Source organism: Rosa chinensis, chromosome 5, assembly GCF_002994745.2.
Source record: "Rosa chinensis cultivar Old Blush chromosome 5, RchiOBHm-V2, whole genome shotgun sequence".
Taxonomy (NCBI): domain Eukaryota; kingdom Viridiplantae; phylum Streptophyta; class Magnoliopsida; order Rosales; family Rosaceae; genus Rosa; species Rosa chinensis.
In genome coordinates, this window is record NC_037092.1 from 85,608,931 (window position 1) to 85,627,440 (window position 18,510).

An 18,510-nucleotide genomic window follows, 5' to 3' on the forward strand; every position below is an offset into this window, starting at 1 on the left:
AACAGATTTTATAGAAGGCATGATGAAGTTTTCTAAGTTGATTCAACTACATTCATCAAATTTTTTTTTATATGAAGATTATAAGCATGTTGAGGAGGACATCAAACTACAAACAAAAGATGCAAAGGAAAAATGAAAATGAAAGATACTGGGGTAACCAACAACAGAGTGCAGATACTGTTCTAAAGCATGAAGCTATTAATTATTACCCTACAGCTACATGGGAAATGTTCTTGATAACAGAAGTAAAACAAAACAAGAACTGTTTTTGATTATGTTGATGGAATGAAAGAGCATACAGAAGCAACATGTCTAAAAGTTATTGACACGGATATATAGTTACATAGTACACATTCAACAGCCGATTGAGGTAGCTAGCTTCTTCTGGGACGTTAAAGATTTCTTTATGTTTCTTCTCCATGAATCAGCTTTCCAATGTTGGACTCCAAATTTCTAACATTTAAAAGAGAAGTAAATGAGCCAACAATATAATAAATGTCTCCATATTGTTTATATTGCACTCCATGATCTAATGGGAAGAGATGAGCTGCCAGCAGAAATTTAAAGGCAAAAGCTACTCTAAATGCAAGATCAGAGTAACTTGATAAATCTAATTAAAATGAAAGTGATCCAAATGCACTTCTCCTTCCAAATATAATGTGTTTGGAAGCATATTGGCCAGAATTTTATAGGCAGACTGAAAGGGAAATGACGTAAATAAAGTTTTATGACACAGGTCACACAGCTAGCAGCATACCTGCGATATAGAACGTCGTGCTACTGTTGATCATTGAGTTGGACTTCGTTCCTGCTGTGGAAATAGTCCGAAGCAGAGGTTGGAAATGACAAATGGGGGCAGTCCTTCACATACAAGTGTTCCAATGAAAGACACTCGATATCAATATCAGTAGTAGCACTTCCACTGTTCAACACAGGAAGTTCCTTCAAGACTAACTTAATTCTTTAATTTTGAAAGAACAATCTTATTGTTGTCATTAACTGTTTCCCTGCTTGTTTCAATTATTCTTTCCAACAAAGGGCAATTCTCTACCCAAAGCTCTTCCAATTGTAAAAGACATTGCGCTGCATCAGATGTGAAGAGGCTTCCCAAAGACTTACAACAGTAAATGAACAAACTTTTAAGAGTCCGGAACATAGCACGGGCAACCGGACCATTACATATGCTTCTTACTGCATCTAGCTCCAACAATGCCACTTCTCTCAATTTTGAATGTTCTGGCTCAAACCCTTCGCATCCAAACACATATTCTATAAAGATATACTATTTCCAGATTTGGTAGCCTCTGCAACAATTTTGAAGGCAACAGTACATTCCCCAAGTTACGACAATCACAGATCCTCAATAACTCACATTGAATAGAGAACCAGGTGGTAAGTCACCAACACACAACTCCTTCATGCAGTCCAGACGACTAAGATGCAACTCTTCCAAGTTCTCAAACACAGGTTCTTGTTTAATCCGTGTTGTTGTGTTCATTAACTCTTTCAAGCTCTTATTGGGACCAATTACAGAGAGATGCTTCAGTCCATGTAACCTCCCATGGTCATATTCCATATGAATGTTACTTAACCCTTTGCAGTCTTCTTCATACAGTAGCTTCTCTGATTTCTTTGTTACCACATTGACAAACCAGTCTGGTAAGCTACTGATGGTTGTGTTAAGAGACGAGGATCTTGAGTTAGGAACATTTCGCTTGTATGGATTGCTTGACCAGCCATCGATACGTATATCAAAGTAAACCCAATTTGGTTCGACCTCAACTTCTTTCGGGATGCATTTTGCATCAGATATGCAAACCTGCACAATTTTCAAATTTGATAAACCAGTTAACTCATCAAAGCTAATATATGTTTCTTCTCCTTCTCCCTCAACTCGACTTGCCCAGTCCTCAAATCCACAGTACAGCATGTACAGTTCTTCTAATCTATGCAACTTTGATATCACTTTAGAGGGAATTGTGACAATACCTCCACCCACCAAACTAACACCACCGACATCTAACATCCTTAGATTAGTCAATTTTCCTTCTTCTCTCCACAATTCTCTCGACAATTCCTTAACAGGATAACCTCTCATACTAAGAATCTCAAACTTAGTAAGTTTTCCAATTATGGAAATGTCAACTCTTTTCTTGCAAAAATCTAAATACAAAGCTTGGAGGTTTGATAGGAGACTCAATGATTGGGGTAGTGATAAAACACTAGTGAGGCCAACATCTAAGACCCTTAGTTCATTTGCACTTTGGATAAATTTTTCTGGAATCTCAGTTAAATCAGCATTCTCTTGTAGTAATAAAATCTGGACTTTTGAACATACCAGCTCTTCAGGTAGCTTGCGAATTTCGTTCTTCATTAGTGAGATTGCAGAGTAGTCTTCATGTAATCGACATGACCAATGCTTTAAACCAGACCCAGCTTTTACCAAAAACCCATGCCCGTCTCTAGATTTTACAATTATCATGGCTGTATCCCGGATGACATCATGCATTCTTACACATCCATCTTCTTCACTATCCAAAAGCAAGCTACAATATTTCAGGTGCGCAACCACCAAATTTGTTGTTCCTCTGGCTTCTTCGATGGTCTCAGCTTCTCTAAACAATCCTTTCCCTATCACATAATTTGGATGTCATAGTCTTCTGGAAATAAGCAACAGAGCAAGAAGCATGACTTGTAATCCTCATCTTTCAAGTAATCATAACTTAATCTTATACATTCAGATGCATCTCCTTTATTGTCAGGGTTGGCAGTTTGTGACTTCTCTAGTCGTTGAGCTGCTCTTTCCCATTCCACCAAGTCTTTATCTCCGACTCTGATGTAGGACGAGAATGGACCCAGTTTAGCCGAAAAACCATAAAAGTAAAGAAGCAGTGTAGAATCAAGAAGAGTGATTGGAAAATAGGTAACTCACGCGTAATCAGGTTACTAGCTGCTGGAATATTAAAGAAGATTTGGTTTTGGACTTTTCGGGTTTCTCGTGTGAAAAGTCAGGTTTTGATTTTGAATCAGATTTGACTAACTTTTGGCCAGAATGTCCGTTTGAGACGCATGATAGCTTTCCAGAATGGGAACGACGAGATCTTCAAGACTCACTTTAGTGAGCCCTATCAGATTTAGGCCAAAATGTATCGTCTTAATTATCCGATTCGCGATTTCATATTTTTAGGCTAGTTTTATATTCTTTTTACTTTAGGTTTTCTAGTTTATTTTGGATTTGTTTTGTTTTAATCCGTGGGCTTTAGGGTTTCATTGTTAGTCGCCCTAGGGTTTATTTTCTTATAAATAAGCCGCCTTAAGGCTGCAGAACGTATCTTTCATCTTTTATCAATAAAATTGAGATTATTCTCTTTTATCTCTGGTGGACTCCAGAATCTTTTGCTTAGGTTTATTGCTGGTAAACCTAGTTATCAATCCGACTGCGTCAGGTGGTATCATGCATGCCTAGTTTAGCCGAAAATCGGAAATGGATTCATGGTGAATAAAGGACCGCCATCTGATGTAGAACAGATTCTCCATCAACTCTCCTAGCCGCCCGTAAAGGACAGAGGATTGATAACTAGGATCACACGCTCATTCAACAACAAAGCTGAGTCTTTTGGCCTAAATCTGATAGGGCTCAAACCCAGTTTAAGATTTGGGCGTATAAATCCAATGAATGATGTAGGACGAGAATGGACCCAGTTTAGCCGAAAAACCATAAAAGTAAAGAAGCAGTGTAGAATCAAGAAGAGTGATTGGAAAATAGGTAACTCACGCGTAATCAGGTTACTTCCGCCCGCGTCAGTTGGTATCAGAGCGGGTATTGCCCGCTTCTTAGCAGACGACGATCCAAGGGAGAAGTTCACTACCACCAACCTCAACGACGCTGGTCGTAGAGTATCTATCAAAGAAAGTTTCGTTGAAGAGGAACATGCCAAGGGATTCACCCTAGGACAACCTCATCAATCCAAAAAAAAAAAAAACATGGAACGTTGGATATTCACAACGCCGGATTACGACGACTTCCGAACTACATGTGTCATCAAAGACAAGGTATGCTCTGTAATAATTGACAGTGGTTTACGAGAGAACTTTGTAGCAAACAAAGTTGTGGATTATTTTCAATTACCGACAGTGAAGCTGAGTGATCCATACTGGATTCCATTTGGAGAGGATGAATATGCACAAGTAACAGAGGTTTGTAAAGTTCCTGTCTCTATGGGAAAATTTTATAAAGAAGAGATTACTTGTCATGTGATCGACATGGACGACACTGGTGTGCTTTTTGGAATACCATGGCATGAAAGCGTCAAAGGTGGTTTTTGCAAAGACAACACATATTTATTTCAGTGGGAGTCACACAAAATTAAAATCAAGCTTGAAAGGATGAACATCAAGAATGACCATCCTGAGGTGTGTGAAAAGGAACATGAAGAAGGCACTTTGAAGATTGAAGAGAAACTCATTAAGGACACGGAAGCTGATTCATTCATCACACCGATATCCATGTCATGCATGCCTAATTGTGTTCAAGATCAACCCAAGGAGAAGTCAATGCCCATTCCTTTTCAAGTGGAGGAGTTCAAATTTCAAGATGTTTATTCTAAACTGGGTCCATTCTCGTCCTACATCATTAATGATGTAGGACGAGAATGGACCCAGTTTAGCCGAAAAACCATAAAAGTAAAGAAGCAGTGTAGAATCAAGAAGAGTGATTGGAAAATAGGTAACTCACGCGTAATCAGGTTACTAGCTGCTGGAATATTAAAGAAGATTTGGTTTTGGACTTTTCGGGTTTCTCGTGTGAAAAGTCAGGTTTTGATTTTAATTTTGTGCGACTCCCACCTAAATAAATATGTGTTGTCTTTGCAATAACCACCTTTGACGCTTTCATGCCATGGTCTTCCAAAAAGCACATTAGTGTCGTCCAAGTCAATCACATGACAAGTAATCTCTTCTTTATAAAATTTTCCCATAGAGACAGGAACTTTACAAACCTCTGTTACTTGTGCATATTCATCCTCTCCAAATGGAATCCGGTACGGATCACTCAGCTTCACTATCGGTAATTGAAAATAATCTACAACTTTGTTTGCTACAAAATTCTCTCGTAGACCACTGTCAATTATTACAGAGCATACCTTGTCTTTGATGACACATGTAGTTCGGAAGTCGTCGTAATCCGGCGTTGTAAATATCCAATGTTCCATGTTTCTTCTTTTTTTTTTTTTTTTTTTTTTGGATTGATGAGGTTGTCCTAGGGCGAATCCCTTGGCATATTCCTCTTCAACGAAACTTTCTTTGATAGATACTCTACGACCAGCGTCGTTGAGGTTGGTGGTAGTGAACTTCTCCCTTGGATCGTCGTCTGCTAAGGAGCGGGCGATACCCGCTCTGATACCAAATGATGCGGGAAGCGTGAACACGATAGTAAGAGGCTTCGTCAAGCGTTGAAAGCCATATGAGATGAGCTAGAATCCACTAGCAATTACGGGCACAGCCGTAAGAAAAATAGAGAAACTTCTCTAAGATTTGGTTTTTATTGATAACTTGAATGAATATTACAATCGAAGAGGTGTCTTATATAGGGCACATAGAATAAACCTAATACAACTAGAAAACAAAAGAACAATTTATTATAGACTAAAACTAGGAAACCTAATTAAATAAAAATCGGAAATATAATCCTAGATATTAAAGAATATTACGCAAACATATATTTGGAATCCTAACCAAGATTTCGCTCGAGAATCCCGATATATCCAAAAGAGTAATTTATGATCAATTCCATCATTAAGAAGCCTATTTAAATACCAATTTTCAATATTCAAATCATTCTTCTTAATGTGTAGACGCTTCTTTCTTTTCGAGATTCTTTGTTGAAATTGACTGAAATCTTGTCCTACATCAGTCTCCTCCACTTGAAAAGAACTCGACCTCGAGTTCCTCTTGAATATAGCTCGATCATTATTAGAAATAAAACATGATAAGCTATCAACTTCAATATTCTCGAAATTAAAAGGTATCACCATGAATCCAATACCGTAGACAAGTTTAGAATAAACATCTTGAAACTTGAACTCCCCCACTTGAAAAGGAATGGGCAATGACTTCTCATTGGGTTGATCTTGAACACAATTAGGCATGCATGAAACCCAGTTTACGGTAGGGCTGGGCGTCCGGACCCGAAAGACCGAGGACCCGACCCGAACAGAGGAAAAAAGCCCGATTCGGTTCGGTTTTAGAATAGAAATTTTCGGTTCGGTTCGGTCTCGGGTTCCATATTCATGTAATCGGTTCGGTCTCGGGTTCCATATTTTCAGGGCCCGAAAGCCCGAACCGACCCAAAAGTTTTCCTTACATAAGTTTTCCTTTCTATTTTCTTTGCAGGATGACTTGTAAAACGTTCCAATGTACAACCTAGAAAGGTTCCCTTGTAGTTTCCATTAGGATAGTTATATTCTTGTGATACTTTACAATTTATATATTACAACACAGTGACACACCTTATATTAGGTTGCCAGAAAGAGACCCATCTAGGGGCCCCGTGGCTGCTGGTGGCCTTTAATTTTGTAGCTAAATGAAATCTTTATCTTGATCACATGTAACATATACAATGATGTGGTGTTGGGCATTAGAAAAGGAAAAAAAAAATGTTTCGTTTTTGTTTTTCGGTGGAAAACTGAAAATAAATGTTTGGGCCCAAAAAAGCCCGAAAAAGCTCGAAAACCGAACCGGCCCGAATGGGTTCGGTTTCTGTCGGTTTTCAGTTTACAAAAAGACCGAACCGGCCCGAACCGACATTTTCGGGTTCGGTCTCGGTCTCACTAATTTTCGCGCCCGGCCCGACCCGACCCGAGCCCAGCCCTAGTTTACGGGCGGCTAGGGTTTACGGGCTCAAATAAAAGCGTTTTCTGCTCTCTGCAGCGTGGTTGTACCCTTGGCATGCAGAAAAGGATTCTGGAACACGCTCATTCAAGAACAGAGGATCACCTAGCTGAGTCTCATTCAACAACAAAGCTCACACGCTCATTCAAGTTCCTGTCTCTATGGGAAAATTTTATAAAGAAGAGATTACTTGTCATGTGATCGACATGGACGACACTGATGTGCTTTTTGGAATACCATGGCATGAAAGCGTCAAAGGTGGTTTTTGCAAAGACAACACATATTTATTTTAGTGGGAGTCACACAAAATTAAAATCAAGCTTGAAAGGATGAACGAGCGTGTGATTCTCTTTTGTCTATCTATTTTTATTTGAGGTTTATCATGCGTCTCAAACGCCCGTAAAACTCTTTAAGAACAGGAGGAACTCCGCCTTCAAGAAGATGATTTGTCTACCTATTCTTGTCCTTTATTCAGGAGGACTTCTCATTGGATTTATTTTCTTTTTATTTTAGCTGCATACAATCGAGCTGCAAATAAAAAATTTTCGTTAAGAAGACCTTTCATCTTCCTCCATGTTTGAACACGCTCTTTTCCTTGCCTCTGACGAGAACTCTGCAATTGATCCCACCAATAAGCAGCATCTTTTTTTAGCTTCCGAGAAACCATCTTAGCCTGCTTGTGTTTTGGAACCTCCATGGTCTCAAAGAATCTATCCACTTCAACCTGCCAATCTAGAAAATCTTCTACACCTAAGTTGCCCGAAAAGAAAGGAATTTCGGCCTTGACTTTGTAATCTTGGTCAGCTTGTCCTTGTGGTTCATATTGCACAATCTCTTCTTCAGACTCAGATTCTGAAGTATGAACAACAACCTCTCTACGTGGAGCCCTAACTCGCTGGCCTCCTTCCCTGCCTCTATTCCGATCGTTGTTATTGTGGTTGTTTCTCTCTCCCAACAACCCACGAATTTCTCCAATTTGCTCGTCCACCCGATTGTTCATGGTGTTGATGGCAGCGGTAAACGCTGGCGTGAGAGCTTCGATATCCGATTTTGTGACTTCACCCATTGCTACGAAGGCAAATAAAAGAGACAGGGAAGACCTGCTCTGATACCACCTGACGCAGTCGGATTGATAACTAGGTTTACCAGCAATAAACCTAAGCAAAAGATTCTGGAGTCCACCAGAGATAAAAGAGAATAATCTCAATTTTATTGATAAAAGATGAAAGATACGTTCTGCAGCCTTAAGGCGGCTTATTTATAAGAAAATAAACCCTAGGGCGACTAACAATGAAACCCTAAAGCCCACGGATTAAAAAAAAACAAATCCAAAATAAACTAGAAAACCTAAAATAAAAAGAATATAAAACTAGCCTAAAAATATGAAATCGCGAATCGGATAATTAAGACGATACATTTTGGCCTAAATCTGATAGGGCTCACTAAAGTGAGTCTTGAAGATCTCGTCGTTCCCATTCTGGAAAGCTATCATGCGTCTCAAACGGACATTCTGGCCAAAAGTTAGTCAAATCTGATTCAAAATCAAAATCAAAACCTGACTTTTCACACGAGAAACCCGAAAAGTCCAAAACCAAATCTTCTTTAATATTCCAGCAGCTAGTAACCTGATTACGCGTGAGTTACCTATTTTCCAATCACTCTTCTTGATTCTACACTGCTTCTTTACTTTTATGATTTTTCGGCTAAACTGGGTCCATTCTCGTCCTACATCAGACTCTGAGTGCCCTTGCAACTGCTATCAATGCAATCGGTAGACCCCTACATTCTCCAGCTACCTTCCTCGCTACATTCTCAAAATTGGTGGATTCAAAAGACGTTCCTGCATTTCTCACAAACAATGTCCAAGAATCCTCTTTTGATAGGATATTGAGGGTGATCTTTTCTTGGCATCTCATGACATGACAGACATTCCATATCCTTGTGGTGAGTAGGACTTTGGAATTGCACTTTTGAAATTCCTCATAGGCTCGTAGCTAGGTATTATTGTGTAAGCCCCCTTTAGGATCGTTGTGTTTTACTAAAGCAAAATCACAATAATAGATGAACTGAAAACAAAAACAACACAACAGATTTTAGCGTGGTTCAGCCAAAACTTTAGCCTACGTCCACTTCGTGATCTCTCTTGAGAGATTCACTAGCACTAGGAAGAATTTAGGTGTTTACAAGTACTTATTGCAGATCCCTCAAACCCCTCAGACTAGTTCTTATCTCTCTATCACCTTGACTCTCAGTTTTCTGCACTCTCTGTCTTCTATTCTCAGAAAACCCCCTGCAGCTCCTATTTATAGCAAATAGAGCTGCTGATACAACATGGGATTAGGATTCCTAATCCTAATAGACTAAGTTTTTCAAAGCCTATAATACAAATCCTAATAGAACTTGAAAGACTAACTTACCTAGAACTTATAGAAAAGTTGTGCACAAACCTCTTTCCTTTCTAGACTTGGATTTGAATTCTACATCCTAATTTTCCAGATTGTATCAATGAGCCAAAAACACAACAATCTCCACCTTGGTGAGTTGATACCAAAACGATTGCTGCAACTTTCAGGATGTCTTGAACCTCTTGAAGTAATCCCGAACAAACCTTCAAGAACCTTCACCTTGGCAAGACTCTTCTTGCCTCAACACACCTCAAGTGAGGAGGTGCTCCACCACAACTCAACATGTTGTGACACTGAGCAAGATCAAGCAATGCTTGAACTTCTCTACAGCAACGGGCTTGGTAAGACAATTTGCAGCATTGTCATCTGTGTGAACCTTCTCCACAATAATATTTCCAGATTCTACCCAATCTCTGATCCTGTGATAGCGAACATCAATGTGTTTCGTCCTTGCATGAAACACTTGATTCTTTGCCAAATGAATGGCACTTTGACTGTCACACTTCACTACCACGCCTTCTTGGTGAATTCCAAATTCACTTGCCAGCCCATTCAACCAAATAGCTTCCTTTGAAGCTTCTGTTAACGCCATATATTCTGCCTCAGTAGTAGATAGAGCTGTGACTGCTTGAAGGGTTGCTTTGCAGCTCACAAGTCCTCCTCCACAAGTAAAAACATAACCTGTTGTGGACCTCCTTCTATCTAAGTCTCTTGCATAATCTGAGTCAACAAAACCAGCCACGCATGCTACTTCTTGTTTTCTCTCAAACATGATTCCAAGCTACCTAGTCCCTTTTAAATACCTCAAAATTCACTTCACTGCTTCCCAGTGGGGCTTATCCGGATTTGACATGTACTTAGATACAACGCTCAATGCTTGAGCTAAATCTGGTCTTATGCAGATCATCGCATACATGACACACCCTACTGCACTTGTATATGGAACATCCTTCATCGCATCAATCTCTTTTTGACTTGATGGCCTTTGCTTTGCACTTAACTAATAATGTGCCGCTAATGGGATAGAAACAACCTTAGCTCCATCCATGTTGAAGCATTCAAGTACCCTCATAATGTACTTTTCTTGCGACAGCCAAATTTTACCAGCTTTTCTATCCCACCTTATTTCAATTCCAAGGATCTTTTGTGCAGCTCCTAGATCCTTCATGTTGAATTCAGCTCCCAATTTCTTCTTAAGCTCTTGAATTTTAGACATGTCCTTGCATGCAATTAGCATGTCATCTACATACAAAAGTAGTAGAATAATCTCCCCATCTTGAAATATATGGTAGTAAACGCAGCAGTCATATAGGCACCTTGTGTAGCCTATTTTCAACATGTATGTGTCGACACGCTTATACCACTGCCTTGGTGATTGCTTAAGTCCATATAGGGACTTCTTTAACCGACAAACCAGATCTTCTTTTCCTGTTTCGACAAAACTCTCTAGCTGCGACATATAAATGTCTTCTTCAAGGTCCCCATGAAGAAACGCAGTTTTCACATCCATCTGCTCAATCTCCATATCATACTGAGCTGCTATAGACAACAATAACCGAATCGAAGTGTGTTTGAAGACCGGAGAGAAAATCTCGTCATAATCCACTCCCTCTTTCTGTGAATACCTTTTTGCCACCAAACGTGCTTTATACTTTATGGCATCAGCATCATGTAGTCCTTCTTTCTTCCTAAACACCCACTTGCAGCCAACAATTTTTCTTTCTTTGGGTTTAGGAACCAACTCCCACATGGAATTCTTATACAAAGATTCCATCTCTTTCGTCATAGCACCAATCCAACCTGCCCGTTCTTCACTTTCTATGGCATCTTGATAAGTAGTTGGATCTCCTTGACTTATACTCAGAGCATGACTCACATCTTCTTCTGGTTCGAACCCAAACCTTTGTATCTTTCTTGGATTCCTCTTAGGTTTGTCAAGTGCTATGCTTCTTTTAAATGACTCAGGTGCTTGTGGGATAGGGGAATTTCAACCCCTCTGTGGGGATTGCTCCACCTGAGCCCTAACTAGTGACTGTTGTTGCTGCTCTGTTTCTTCAATAACTCCTTGATCATTCCCTACTTGCTCAATTTGCTCCACCTGAACTTGAGAATCTTCATCTGATGGTTTAGCTAATGAAATCTTGATTGCTTCTTCTTCAACAACAGCCATCTTCTCCTTCTTGCTATTAAACTCCTCATTCAATGGCATAGTCTTCTCATCAAAGATTACATCCCTGCTGATCACCCTTTTTTCGTTGACTATATCCCACAACTTATAACCTTTCACCCCTTTTTCAAAGCTGATGAACAAGCACTCATGGGACTTTGGTTTCAGTTTGGTTCTTTCATCGCTGGGAATATGTGCATAAGCACTACAGCCAAACATTCTCAAGTTGGAATAATCAACTGGCTTTCCAGACCATACCTCCTCTGCACACTTGAAGTTAATAGCCCTAGAAGGTGATCTATTAATCAAAAAACATGCATGATTAACCGCTTCTGCCCATAAAGTTTCAGGCAACCCCGCATGAAGTCTCATGCTTCTTTCTCTCTCCATGAGAGTTCTGTTCATCCTTTCTGCAACACCGTTTTGTTGGGGAGTCTTCTTAACAGTAAAGTGTCTTGTGATGCCGGCATCCTTGCACAGCTGTAAGAACTGATTATCTCTATATTCACCTCCATTGTCGCTTCTCAAACACTTGATTTTTCTGCCTGTTTGGTTTTCAACTTCAGCTTTCCACTCCTTGAACTTAGTGAAAACCTGGTATTTAGTTTTCATAAAATATACCCAAACCTTCCTCGAAAAATCTATGAAAGAGACAAAATATCTGGCTCCACCCTTTGATTTCGTTGGTGTAGGCCCCCAAACATCTGTGTGAATATAGTCCAATACTCCTTTGGATTTATTCTCACTGCTGCCCACATTGAACGTCACCTTGGTCTGCTTTCCGAGTGTGCAATACTTGCAAAATTCAAGTTTGTAGCTCATTACACCTTCCAGCTGATCCCTTTTGTGTAATTCTTGCAACCCTCTCTGACTCATGTGCCCTAGCCGTTTATGCCAAAGCTCAGTCTTGTCTTCCTCTATACAAACTGCAGCTCCACCGACCACCGTAGAACCCGTAAGTTTATACATGTTATCTGGTTGCATCACACTCCTCATGTAGACCATTTGTCCCTTTCCTACCTTGAGCTGTCCTTTTTCAGATTTATACCCAAATCTAGCCCTATCCAAAGTGCTCAATGAAATCAAATTTCTGCTTAATTTTGGGACATGTCTAACATTTCCCAGCATTCGGACAATTCCATCATGCATCTTGATCTTTACTGTTCCGATTCCCATGATTCTACAAGGTGAATCATCTCCCATCAACACTTCCCCGGTGTTCCTCTCTTCATATGTGTCGTACCAATCTCTGTGTGTGCACATATGGAATGTGCAGGCTGTATCCAAGGTCCAATATTTAAGTGCGCTGGAGCTGGTTGTTACTGCGAGAAGTTCTCCATCGTCACTATAATTTCCAGCAACGACATTGGCTGGCTTGGAGCTTTCTCCTAACATCTGCGCCTTTTTCTCCTTCCATTGTTTGCAATTCCTTTTCCAGTGGTCGAGTGAACCACATTCGAAGCAACCATTCTTCTTTTCTTTGCCTTTTCCCTTGGATGTTGACCTGCCTCTTTCTTCAAATCCACCACCTCTATTCCTGGACCTTCCTCTCTCCTTGCCTCTGACATGAAGTCCCCGTGCTTGAGAACTTTCTTCTTCTTTGTCCATTTTGACATAAGATTCCAGGTTCTCACACACTTTAGAAAGTGTGATAGTATCTTTGAATATCATGGTGGTTTTGAAGTGCTTGAATGAAGGTGGAAGTGAATGTAGTAACATGATAGCCGTGTCTTCATCATCCATCTTTGCTCCACCCTTCTCCAAGTTTGATATGCAATTCTGAAAATTGCATATGTGACCATTAAGATCATCCCCTTCCTCCATCTTGAGGCCAAAGAGCTGTTCCTTCAAGAGTAGCTTGCTGCTGATAGTTTTACCCCTATAGACTCTTTCAAGCTTTTCCCATGCTTCCTTTGCAGTCATATTCTCCCCAATATGAAGCAGGTCATTATCAGCAAGATGCCGCTTAATGGAGCTCTTTGCTTTCTTATTCTTCTTCGTATAATCTGCTTCAGTCATTGTTGTAGGCTTATCTCCAATTGCCTCATCAACCTCTTGCTGAACCAAAACGTTCTTCATCTTCCTTTGCCAAAGCGTGAAGTTGTCCTTGCCATTAAAGGGCTTAATGGACAGTTTCACATCTCCTGCTTCAACAATGACTTTGCTGTTCACCATCGCAAAACACCTTGAGCCTAAGCTCTGATACCACTTATTGTGTAAGCCCCTTTAGGATCGTTGTGTTTTACTAAAGCAAAATCAGAATAATAGATGAACTGAAAACAGAAACAACACAACAGATTTTTGAGTGGTTCAGCCAAAACTTTAGCCTACGTCCACTTCGTGATCTCTCTTGAGAGATTCACTAGCACTATGAAGAATTTAGGTGTTTACAAGTATTGCAGATCCCTCAAACCCCTCAGACTAGTTCTTATCTCTCTATCACCTTGACTCTCAGTTTTCTGCACTCTCTGTCTTCTATTCTCAGAAAACCCCCTGCAGCTCCTATGTATAGCAAATAGAGCTGCTGATACAATATGGGATTAGGATTCCTAATCCTAATAGACTAAGCTTTTCAAAGCCTATAATACAAATCCTAATAGAACTTGAAAGACTAACTTTCCTAGAACTTATAGAAAAGCTGCGCGCAAACCTCTTTCCTTTCTAGACTTGGATTTGAATTCTACATCCTAATTTTTCAGATTGTATCAATGAGCCAAAAACACAACAGGTATTCCTATTCTTGATATATCCATCCTCTCCCAAATGTCATCAAGGGTTATAAGGATCTTATTTCTTCTCATTATTTCCTTACTCAATCTAGCTGCTCTTCCAATTTCAGTCTCCTCCTTGAATTCGAAGCCCAACAGATCTGCCAATTGGCCTTGAATTTTTCTCAAGTCAGGGCTTTGTGATATAGTAGCCATAATTAAATGTGCCACTCACCAGCTTGGTAACTTAAAAGCACCCGGCCCTGATGGCTTCCCAGGTTTCTTCTATCATAATTATTGGAACATTGTTCATGAAACAATTAACTTGGCTGCTGACTCTTTCTACAGGGGAGAATTTCCTTTGAATTTCTTGAACAGAATCAATGTTACACTGATTCCCAAAGTTCCCAACCCTGACACGATCAATCAGTTTAGACCAATCAACCTTTGCAATAACTCTTACAAGATCCTCTCCAAGATCTTAGCTAATCGCTTGAAGTCTATCCTGCCTAATTTGATCTCTCAGCAGCAAAATGCATTTGTCCCGGGAAGACAGATACAAGATAATCTGATAATTGATCATGAGGCTTTTCATTATTTGAGGCTCAAGAATTCTTCTAGAGATGTGGAGATGGGAGTGAAGCTTGATATGAATAAAGCTTATGATCGGGTGGAGTGGGACTTTCTTGAGAAAACAATGATCAAGATGGGGTTCTGTTCAAAATGGGTTAGTCTGATTATGAGCTGTGTTAAGACTGTGTCTCTCTCAATGGGAATAAACGGTAAACAAGGTGAGTTTTTTCATCCATCTAGAGGTTTACGACAAGGTGATCCCCTCTCCCCGTACTTATTCCTACTTGTTAGTGAAGTCCTTTCCTTGAATATCGTGAATGCTATTGAGAATGGTAGACTACAGGCGATTAAACTTAGCACTAGATGTCCGGGGCTCACACATCTTCTCTTTGCAGATGATGCTCTATTCTTCCTCAAAGCAAATGTCAGGAATTGCCAAGCCCTAAATAGTATCTTGAGTGAGTACTGCATTGCATCAGGACAGAGCATTAACTATGAGAAATCTTCTCTATTTTTCTCATCAAATACCCCTTCTAATTTGAGAGAGTCAATTGGCGAAGTTTTCAGTATACCTCTTGGAAATAGCACTGATCCTTACCTAGGTCTACCTACTCATTGGGGTAAATCAAAACGAGATGCTTTGGCTTATGTTCGTGACAGGGTTAGTACTAAAATTGATGGCTGGAAATCTCTTTTCTTGTCTCAAGCTGGGAAAGAAGTTCTGATCAAGGTGGTAGCAACAGCAGTGCCTGTTTATCCTATGTCTTGTTTTCTGATGCCAACTACCCTTTGCAAAGCGATAAATGCTGATATTGCTCGCTTTTGGTGGAACAAAAATGATAGTCAGAGGGGAATTCATTGGCTATCATGGGAAAAACTTTGTAAACCGAAAGATGTTGGTGGGATTGGCTTTCGTGACTTGGAGTCTTTTAATAAAGCTCTACTAGCAAAACAGTGTTGGAGGATCATAAATAATCCTGATGCTTTATGGGTTAAGATCATTAAAGCTCGTTATTTCCCAAGGTTCTAAAAAACGCTAGGCGCTAGTCGGGCGGTGACCCAGGGACTAGCGCCTAGGGGCCTAGGCGGGAGCCTAGGCGGGAGCCTAGGCGGGAGCCTAGGCGGGGACTAGGCGGTTTTTTTTTTTTTAATTTTTAAATTATTTTAATGACATATAATAATATAAATGACAATATTTAAAGTCTAAAAATTAATTATAAATATAAAAATAGTCAAAATATAGAATAAATTAGGGTTTATGACCGCCTAGGCTCCGCCTAGAACCGCCTAGCCCGCCTAGTCCCCGCCTAGCACAGCCTAGCACCACCGCCTAGCCCAGCGCCTAGGCCAAAATCGGAGCGGTTCCTTGCCGCCTAGCGCCTAGGCCGATTTTTAGAACATTGTTATTTCCCAAACTGTTCTTTAATGGAAGCCTCAAAGGGATCTAGAGCCTCTTGGGGTTGGAGCATCCTCCTTGTTGGAAGAGATGTTATTAGCACCAATGCTCGGTGGCAGATAAACAATGGGAAGATGGTTGATGTTTGGAAGGATAGATGGATTCCAAATTCTAAATTGGGAGTGATTGAGCCAGTACTAACTAGTAATCGGTTCACCCCTCTTCAGGTTAGTGAATTGATTGATGAAGATACTAGGAGTTGGAAAATTGATCACATCATTCCGTTCATCACTGACAAGGACGCAAGAGCTATTTCTGCTATTCCTCTTATTAATCCGGAAGAGGATGACAGATTGATTTGGCCTCATGAGAAGGATGGAAATTATAGTGTCAAAACTGGTTATCATTGCATTAGGGAGAGCTCAACAATGCCTCCCATAAATCAAGCTTCTAGCTCACACTCTCTGGATTCGAAAATTTGGAAGCTTTGCTGGGGAGTGAAAACAATTCCAAAAATTTCAAATTTTCTTTGGAGAGCTTTGAATAATGCCCTCCCAACCTTTGGGAATCTGTTTAGAAGGAAAATTACTCCTACCCCTTTGTGTAAACTCTGCGGTGAAGGATTGGAGACTGTGGAGCACTACTTATTACTTTGCCCGTGGGTTGAGAGAGTGTGGTTTGGGTGTGCTCTAGGAGTCATTATCAACAAAGACAGAATTACAAGCTTTGACAGATGGTTATCAAGTTGCATTGACTCCTCAAGTGTCCCTAAGAGTCAATTGGGTTGGGTGATGACTTATATAAGCTTCTTGCTTTGGGAAATTTGGAAGATGAGGTACTCAGCTGTTTACAGAGGTACTCAGCTGTTTATAGAGATACTTAGCTGTTTATAAAAATGTAAACCCTTCACCTGACCATACGATTGTGAGGGGCAATGTTTTGGCCTCTGAATATCTTGAAGCTACCATACACCCGTCCACCATTCCCCATATCCCTCTCAACCCTGCCCCCTCTTACTCAAAGATGGTCTCTACCAACTGACCCTATTGTAAAGGTGAATGTTGATGGAGCATGGGATGCCTCAAATCTATATTCTGGTGTCGGAGTCGTCATAAGAAACGCTCAGGGGGCACTTTTGTTGGGTTGCAGTTTATTTGGCTATTATAACTCCTCCATTGAAGCTGAAGCTGCCGCTGTTGTGCAAGGACTTACAGAGGCATCAAGGCTTCATCTTTTGAACGTTCATGTGGAATGTGACAGCCAAGAGGTAATTAATGCCCTTAATATGAAGATTGAGAGAGGCAATTGGAGAATCTATCCTTTGCTTCAAGAGTTTCACCGATTGAAAAATGAGTTCCATCACGTTTCTTGGTCTTGGATCTCAAGAGAAGCTAACCGTGCAGCTGATGCAGCGGCCAAGCTAGCCAAAGTGAGGTTGTGCACTTTGTATTGGACTAATGGTCCTCCAACCTCCATGCAATTGGTTCTCACTAGTGATGGTCTTCCTGGTCCTCCTTAGTACTAGTATTTATACCTATTGTGTCTTGGCTTCTTTTGTCATAGACATTGGAACTTTTGTTGTTTTGTGCATTTGGTTGTATGCTTTTTGCCTCTTGGCTATCAATAGATGAATTTCAGACCAAAAAAAAAATTAGCCATAATTACATGACGAAAGATTCCATTTTTTCGAGCTTGATCACTGACATGTTTTACCATGGTTGTCTTGCCAACGCCTCCCATTCCGCAGATTCCAATGGCAGTGACCTCTTCATCTTCTAGCCCTTTCATAACCATATTCATGGCTTGTCTTGTTGCTTCAAATTCTTCAAAATCTCCCATGTTGATTGCAATAGGTTGTACTTTACTACAGACATATTCCACAATGTCTTCGATGAGTTCTCTTTCAGTCGTAAAAGAAGAATTAGGGATCAAATATACTCATAACATAAATTAATAATCAATCCCAAACAACAATTATGACTCTGATTAAGATGGTCTCAAGCTGCTTACTTGTATTTCTTTGAATCCCAACCAGATAAATGAGCCACTTTGTTTAAAGCATCTCTCCATTGTTGGACCTTCTCCGATAGTCCGATCTATGTCGCCTAGAATTTTCATATTTGGTGAAAGCTTCTTCGAAACTTCTCTTCTGATATCTTACATCAGTAGGCTCGACATTATAAAAAAGTGGAAGAATTCTGTTGTCGTCTCTCATGCATTCACAGATCTTTGTAAGTTCCTCCAAACACCAAGTAGAAGAAGCATACTTTTCGGACAGAACAACAATTGCCAACCTTGATTCTTCAATTGCTTTTAGTAGAGTGGGAGAAATAGTATCCCCTACTTGAAGATCTTGGTCATCCATGAATGTTT

The 18,510-nt window shown here is 40.2% G+C and overlaps 1 pseudogene; it reads right to left on the reverse strand.

Moving 5' to 3' along the window:
* Positions 1–219: 219 nt before the first annotated feature.
* LOC112164354 lies at positions 220–18,033 on the reverse strand (annotated as a pseudogene).
* Between the last annotated feature and the right edge of the window lie 477 nt (positions 18,034–18,510).